Source organism: Microtus ochrogaster, chromosome 6 (assembly GCF_000317375.1).
Source record: "Microtus ochrogaster isolate Prairie Vole_2 chromosome 6, MicOch1.0, whole genome shotgun sequence".
Taxonomy (NCBI): Eukaryota; Metazoa; Chordata; class Mammalia; order Rodentia; family Cricetidae; genus Microtus; species Microtus ochrogaster.
The window spans coordinates 45,671,814-45,680,419 of NC_022013.1; the positions used below are offsets into that span (position 1 = coordinate 45,671,814).

Below are 8,606 nucleotides of genomic sequence, written 5' to 3' on the forward strand. Positions count from 1 at the left end.
ACAGGAAAGCATCTTCCATTGGAGAGGAAGTCTGCCATGAATAAAACTGTGGAATTTTTTTTATTTATTTTGCCAAATGGTTTTTGTTCATCCCATAATAATCCAGAAGCATCTCTGGTGTAAGTACTCAGCAAAACGAAGACAATTACTCACCGTATTATTAACACTCAAGTTAAAATTCTTCCCCAAAGCTCTGGCCAATTCCCCGCAAAGCATCATAAGGAGGTGTATCCCCGAGACGGGCTATAGGAGGGAAGAGAGTGCTCTCAGATGGAAACGGAACCCAGCTGAGCATAGCTGAACCCTGTGCTCCCTCGAAGCACCCAGATTTCAGAAGCCAAGTACTTTGTAAGCTAGGTAGAGAGGAACAGACCTTCATCTTCTTTCGCTTTGTCCAAGGTGATTAGATAATGCACTCCGAATTCCATGCCTTTTTAATGGACAAACCATAACCCAATTTGTTGGAAGAAGAACCAGAAACCCATTTTGCGAATGTTTTACTCTCAAATCTCTCTAGCCTGGAGCGCGAGCAGAGAGGGAATGTGGTTCACTTGTTCTGTTATAATTACCATAAGGTTTCTCTGCGTGTCATTTAGGTAACAGTGTTACCAATCCCAATTCACAGGTGAAGAAAATGAAATCTGGAAAGGCTAAGAGACACAGATGGACCTGAAAAACATTGTATTACGTGAGGTAAATCAGACATCACAAGACAAACACTGCATGACCGCACGCACATAAGGAATCTAAAGTGCTGATGTCATAGAATTTGAGAGTGTGATGATTACCAGTGGTTGAGGAGAGCAGAAGGAAACAGGAGACTTACTGGACAATGTGGGAGTTACAGTTAATGACAATATGTTGCATTCTTGAAAAATATACCGTGCATATTAAGAGTTTCTACGATAAATGCTATAATAGGCAATGAATGCATTTGTTACCTAGACTGCACAGAATATACATATCCTTCAAAATATCAACATATAGTATGTGCATAAATTATTTATAATATATATTATAAAAGCCACTGCTAGTATAACTACATACTTATGACACCACCCCTTCAGGAGAACACCAGTGAACACAGCTCTTGGTCTAATTTACTATTCATTTCTCAGTATACTCAGCAAGATTATTGAAAATGGTTTTCATGCTTTTTTTTCTCCCATCCTTATTACAGTACTAACACGATTCTTGTAAAAACCAGACCTCGGGGATTTTTTTCTCATATAAGTCTTAATCCTTAATCATAGAAACAACTATTCATCTTCTCTTTCCATTTGGGACTAAGAAATTTGTTTCAGGAGCAGCCAAATGCCTAAACCCTTGATTTCTGAAGGAATGCTCCCTAATATATAGATATATAGACAGCGATAGATATAGAGATAGATAGATAGATAGACGATAGATAGATAGATAGATAGATAGATAGATAGATAGATAGATAGATAGATAGATAGATAGATAGATAGAAAGAAAGAAAACACGGAGATACAACTTTACTATCTCTTTTCTTTTCTCTTCCAAGTCAGGGTTTCTCTGTGAAATATTCCTGGCTGTCCTGGAACTCACTCTGTAGACCAGGTTGGCCTCAAACTCACAGAGATCCACCTGCCTCTGCCTCCTGAGTGCTGGGATTAAAGCCATATGCCATGACCGCCCAGCTATTTCTTCTTTAGTAAGTTGACAAGGTCTTGTGTAGCACTTACTATGTGTGGAGAGAGTGTTGTGCTTATGTTATATAAGACGGCAAGATGATTGACTCTACTGTTCAGTGATTTATCGTCGAACCACGTTTAACCGACCAGAACAACAGACATAATAAATAACCAAGAAGTAATGCAACAGAGAAGCTTCATGACTTTTGGTGTCCAGGAAGTAGAAACTGGGAAAACTGTAGGCAAAGAGGTGTTGCCTGGATGCCCACCCTGTATAGTGCACATTTAGATCATTTGGGCCATGGAATTAGAAGACTCGACTTCAGATCCTCATTATAGTAGCGTTGGTGTGGCCTTAAGCAATTGACTGAGTTGTACCGAAACTGAGCTTCCTGATGTATAAAGTAACAATATCAAAGCTTCTAATTCATATGATTCAATGGTATTCAAATGAAATAAAGTATAAATAATGTTATGTTAATACCCAAGAATGAATAACAGCATTATATCACTGGTATCAGGGAGGTCCATGGCAAAGAGTTGCAAAATTAGGACTTCTTTTTCATAGAAAAAGTAGTTCTCTGTACTTTCTCACTCAGGACGTAAAACTTGGTGTTCAAAAGCGACCATGTCTAGGAATCTGATGTAAAACTCGATACTCAAAGTTGCTTTTTGTTCTTTTATTCCATCGACATCCAGCCTCAGTGTGGCATTTTCTGACTCAGCCTTGAGCTCTGCAGAGAAAACCCAATGGTCTAACACATGCCTAGGACTATTGATTTTATTTTATTTCACTTGATATTTAAAAAAGAAAACACCATTTCTCCTACATACAAAACAAAAAGCCAAGTGTGGTTGTTCATGATGGCAATCCTTGAGTTCAGGAGGCTCACAGGGGATTTGCCTTGAATTGGAGATAGCCTGGCCTATATTATGAAGCCTTGCTCAAAAGACACACGCACGCACACACACACACACACACACACACACACACAGGCACACACACACAGGCACACACACAGGCACACACACGGGCATACACACACATACGCACACACATACACAGGCACACACATGGGCACACACACACACATACACGGGCATGGGGCAGGTGGGTAATATCCTGGAAAGTCCCGCCCTCTCTGTACCTACTCACATCAGAATAAATTGCATCTTATCCGTGCCAGCAGCTCTAAGGAAGGCATCATTAAAGATTTCAAGGTTGGTGCATAAATGGATTGAGTGAACATAAGAGCTCTCATTGCTGAAACTCAAAGCAATCAGGGTCATTTGTAGGGAGCCTTAGCTAATGTCCGGGTCATTTGTTAGTGTGGCCTAGAAAGTCATATCTTTTATTGCTTCCCTTGCCACACTGCTGCATAGAGATCCTCCCGGTTCTGGAATTTTCCTCTCACTGTTTATTACAAGCTTAGATCGCGAGACCTCCCACTGCCTAACCCCGAAGCAGGCAGGCCTGGAAGGACCCCTTTTGAGAGGCCAGATGTTGAGACAGAGAAACTCCAAAGGTAAGGAACTGTTACATTTACCAGGAGGCAAGCCCAGCAAAGCAAGAGCCATGCTATTTTATCGAGAGAAAAAAAAAAGTCTTTTGAAGTTGTCTGAAGGCCATGCTCAATCGGGAGATCAGAACTAAAGATCTGACCATATTGGAAATTAGCATTGCTAATGAAGTTTTCAGAGAATCACAGATTATTTTCATCTCCTTAACCTTCTCTATAAATACTTCACTTAGAAAACATTGTGTTGCTATTTTTAATCATCTAATAATGGACAAATGCTATTTTAAAGCAGTAGCAATGATGCTAATGCCATTTTTTGAAAAGAGGCATCAACTCGTGGCACGTTGCTCTCTTCTGTCCGTTTTGATTCCACAGTAGAGAGTGTCAGCTGACTGAACTGTCTGGTCAGTCGGACACTAGAGACCATCTGAGCAGTTCTGTGACAGGACTATTTGCGTTTTAGAGACCTGGGTACAGACAAGAATCCCAAGGGACCTAAGCATCTATGCCAGCCAGGGGAACTGAACCCTGATCCAGGCATCTAAGAAGCAACTGGTCTCTGTACAGTTCACAGAGGGACATCTACTGTCTTGACATGACCACCTCTTACACATAAAGACACTGATATCTGCAGCCCTTCCAGAATATATCACGGAAAGGAAGGCAGCCTGAGTCCATTAATATGAATGAAGCGACTGCTTTGTTTACCTGTCTTGTGCTCGAGGTTAAGTTACCTGAACGAATTAGCTATATTTACCCTCACCCCAGTCCTGCTTTTTCTGGTGTTGATTCACTATTTGGATGAGTCATTTACTTACCCACCAAACCCCTGCTGACCGTTTACTACATTCCAGGTGCTCTAATACTGAAAAAAAAATCAATTTTTTAAGGCTTCCTCGTCTAGGGAGGTGGTTCCATGGGTTAGCTGTTTGTCTTACAAACATGATCTATGTTTAAACTCCAGAACACATGTGAAAATGCTGGGCTTGGAGGCGCACACCTTGTAAACCCATTGCTGGGAAGACAGAGACAGCAGGATTCTTGGGGCTTGGTGACCACCCATGATAATCTAGTAGGTAAACTCCAGGCCATTGAGAGCCCCTGTATCAAAGAAGCCAGGTAGATAGCTTCTGAAGAATGATGCTGAAGGTTCTCTTGTCATGACCCACTCATGAACATTACACATGTACACACAAACACACACACAGATGGGACACACACACATACACAGATGGGACACACACATACACAGATGGGACACACATGCATACACACACACACACACAAATAGGAGGAAGCAGAGAGAGAGAGGTTTTTGTTCTGCTTCTATGGACTGTTGTCTTTTTGGTAAAAGATAAGGAAATAGGTAAGAGGAAAGGAGGGAGGGGTAAGGAGAGAGAACAAGAAGCCATATACACAAGCACAGCAAAACACGGGATAATGCAAAGGGGAGATCTGAACAGAGACGGGAAAGATTCCTTTTTACTTAGTTGTCAATGGGAGACCGGAAGAGCAAAAGGTAAACTAAGGGCTGTGTGTGTGTGTGGCGAAGGAAACTGAGAGCAGGTCAGTTTCGCAGCAGCCCAGGTTTTCGGCGGGAAAGTGGCAGGAAAGACATAAAGGCCAGACTGGTGAGGAGAGAGGAAGGAAAAAGAAAACAGTAGATGGAGCCAGATCCTCAAGGTTTTGTGAGCAGAATAAACAGTGTGAATTTTTCTTTAAGCCTACTGGACAATGATTGAAATATCATCCCTTGCAAGGGGTCTGTCTGTTTTACACTGCACAGGCCTGACGATGGGCAACTTCTGCATTTACAGGTCTCTGTGGAATTAGCAAGAGCTACTGAGAATCCACTGTAGTACAAAGTGATGGCGATGGGCAGGCGGTGCACAGAGCGTAAGCTTTGTCTGGAGCTATTGTTGGGGCAGGGAAGGCGCACCTGGTCAGAAGATCACCCTTTACCTGTCATCTCTCACATCATATCTAGGCTCAGTTGACCCAGAAAGTCTTTGTGGAGAAATTCTTAAATCTAAATATGGGAAAAACGAAAACACAAACCAATACAGGGACATATCCAGGATCACACAGCATACCACTAACAGAAGCAAGAAGAAACCATGTACCTACTTGGTAAATCATGCTTCCCAGGGAGCACATCTTCTCACGTGGGTTAGTGATTAGTCATGCCCCGCGCTGAATAAGTAATGAGTTAAGAACCCTTGTGGGATGGATGCAGTGGATGTTTTGACAGCTGGGCAATTGTGTCGGCCTTGTCTTCCATCACAACTTTACTAACTATTGATCATGTGCTTGCGGACCAGCCGCAGAATTCTCTGGGTCTGTGCATCTTCCTCCATCAATTGGAATAACAATAACTTTTTAATTCCCCGAGACCCATATAAAATGATTCATGAAAACACCACTTAGCAGACCACCTGGAGCAGAGTCAAGAATGCCCATGGTTATCATGTAGAAGATGTCTTATAACTTGAAATGAGTCTCTTCATCTTCAGAGCTGGTGAGTGGTACTCACTGTCCGTTCTGAAGAACTGTGGAACTGTGAAGGATGGGTTTCTACGTGGATTCATGGCTGACAAATCACCCCTCAACCTTCCTCCACTGGGCAGAGCAGGGGCCTTCAGCATGAGGTATCATTCCTTCTATGAGTTCTGAATTCATTAATTCTGAAAATATGTACTGAGTGCTTACTTAAAGGCTAGGTGACAATCAACCTTTTCACTGGCTTTACCCAATTAATTTCTCCCATTACCATGTGATAACTTTTCAATAAGCATATGCTAGTGACTGTAAGAGAAAGAGAGAGAGAGAGAGAGAGAGAGAGAGAGAGAGAGAGAGAGAGAGAGAGAGAGAGAGAGTTAGTTAAGGGATGGGATCCTATGATAATTTCAAAGGACCATGAAATCCATCCAGTTTGAAGAGTTTAACGTACCCTGAAGGCTTGCTTATGCATATGGAACAAGATTTCAAGCTGAGGCTGAAATTGGTGTTAGGTGTTAGCACACTTGCCCCAAATGCCCGAGGCCCAAGATTCTATCCTCAGTACTGCTGGGAAAAACACAAATGGAGCAAGATCAAGTGAGAAGGAGACATCAAGCTGGCGTTCCTGAGCACATACTTGGATTTGAGGAAAACACTGTCTTGTCTATCTGTCATGCCTTTCTTACACCTCCCTGCCAAGAACTGTAAAGTGTTAGCGTACCAGTTTTACAGAGGGAAAACTCAGTCTCAGAGAGCTCAAGAGGCTCCCCCTGTCACACAGCCAGTGAAATAAGAACCAGCTCAGGAGTCTAGGATACTGCACTCTTGATCACATTTTGGGGGCATTGTTTGCTGGACTCACACATCCCCTTCCAAACAGAAAAAAAAAAGATAAGGCTGAAAGAGAAAGGATGAGGATGGTTACTGTGGTGTGTGCGCATGTGTCTTGAGGAGAACAGGAGAGAGACACAGACAGACAGAAGCAGAAAGAGGGATATAGAAGACACGGGGCGGATCCTGGATTGCCGACCATAAGTTAAACACATGGCAGCCTATTTGAGTTTCTGATGGGGGCGTCAGTACATGAGCAAAAGACAAAGATGAAGTAGAAGTGGCAACTAACCACTGTCCCTATGCTGAGTAGACACCAGTGCCAGCTAAACAAGGGTCCCTGTCCTGAGTAGACACCAGGGACAACTGACCACCATCCCTGTGCTAAGTAGACACCAGCGCCAACTGGACACCATCCCTTTGCTGAGTAGGGTGCTCATTCAGGACAGAGAGGGCACTGGCACTCAGGATTCCACCCTAAGAGTTTCAGTATAGATCATCAGCATCATTATCCTTAGCGGGTGACAAAATATCCTCAGGACACCCGAATGAGGGGGGCCTGCAACCTGCAACAGCCCCTCCGTGAACTCTAGTCCAGCCTCCCGGAACATATACCCTCCAGGTGGTGAGATTGCTGCCCCTTGGGGAAGTCAGTGCCATTTATTTCTGTAAAGGAAAGAAAGAAATGTGGGTACTGCAAGCTTTTTAATTTTGTGAGTTTTGCAGGTCTTCATTAATACTACCATGATGGATGAGCACCAAGTTGTAATTTGTTCCTCCCCTAGTCTCCAGAGCCTGCAAAGCCCATCTTCCAGTGCCATCATCTTAATGATTATTTATGGACAGTTCATGAATTTCGAAAATGGGTATCATACATAACACCCATGCATTTCCATAAAAACGAGGGCAATTTCTTTTAAAACAAACATACATTTGCTTCATCTGCAGATCTATGCCTGAGGATTTAATGAAACACTGCTTCCCTGTACCCTCAACATGCAAAATCCTGGCTTGTGTTCAGCTCCCGGTTTGATTTTAAGTACTGTGCCCACGAGAGGAGGGGGCTCTCTGAGTAAGAGGGAGCTGGTGCCTCTGCTCCTGATGCAGAGTGCTTGTGCAAAGCGGCCCTGCACTTGCAGTTGGTTGTGAGCGGAGAGGCAGGAGTGGGAGGTACGCCACCGAGGTAACCAGCTCCCCACAAAGCAGGCAGCTTCACATCCAGGGGAGTATCAGGTTGCTGTACTCAGCTGTGGGCTGTCACTGTCTCCTAATGTGACTGTTTTCCCAGCCCTCTGCAAGGAGGCAGAAGCTGCTCTCTGATTGGTATAGCATCTCCCTTTGCCTCCGCATTGATTTCTTGTCCTCCTCCTTGGCTTCATAAAGAGAGGGGCAAGAGCTGGTGCTGTGGAAAGAGAAGCCTCATTTTTAGTATGAGACAACCTCTATCTTTTTTCAGGAGAGGGAAGTTGGACTATCAATTCTTTTGTAAATGTGTATGGTGATATTTGCTCCGGTAAGTTCATCTCTCTATTGATTTTGCCTCTCTCTCTTTCTCTGTCTTGTGTAAGTGCATTTGGGCTGTATACTTTTCTTTCCTAATGTGATTCTTTAGAAATATCCAGTGATGATATCTTCCCTCCCCTTAACTTTGTTTTCTTTTATGCATAGGTTGAGACCAAAGAGTCTGGGTTATGTGGTATATATAATTCTCACATTAGCTGTTAAGTACATACCGGGTTTCTGGGTTTCTCTTAACACAGTAAGGAAACTATTTAAGCAAAGTTATATTGGGCTTTATAAAAAATATAATGTCATTCTATATCAGCCACTTTAAGAGTGTTTAATGTTCTAAGTATATTCATTGTGCTGTAACCTGCTTCCCATCTTAATTAAAGTTTCTTCATCAGCATTGTAGTGCGAATGCCTTCAACTCCTTAAATAGCTACCAAATATTATGTGTCAATCTCCTCAGGTCTTACACCAGAGTATAATGAAGGAATGGGGTTTCTTTTCGATTCTGAGGTATTCTTTAAAAGACCTGAATTTCTCTCTCTCTCTCTCTCTCTCTCTCTCTCTCTCTCTCTCTCTCTCTCTCTCC

The 8,606-nt window shown here is 42.9% G+C and overlaps 1 protein-coding gene across 1 annotated transcript in view; it reads left to right on the forward strand.

Annotated features, from left to right (window-relative positions):
- Synpr (synaptoporin) overlaps window positions 1-8,606 on the forward strand; it is a 333,039-nt gene that overhangs the window by 152,959 nt on the left and 171,474 nt on the right. The window lies entirely within an intron of this gene.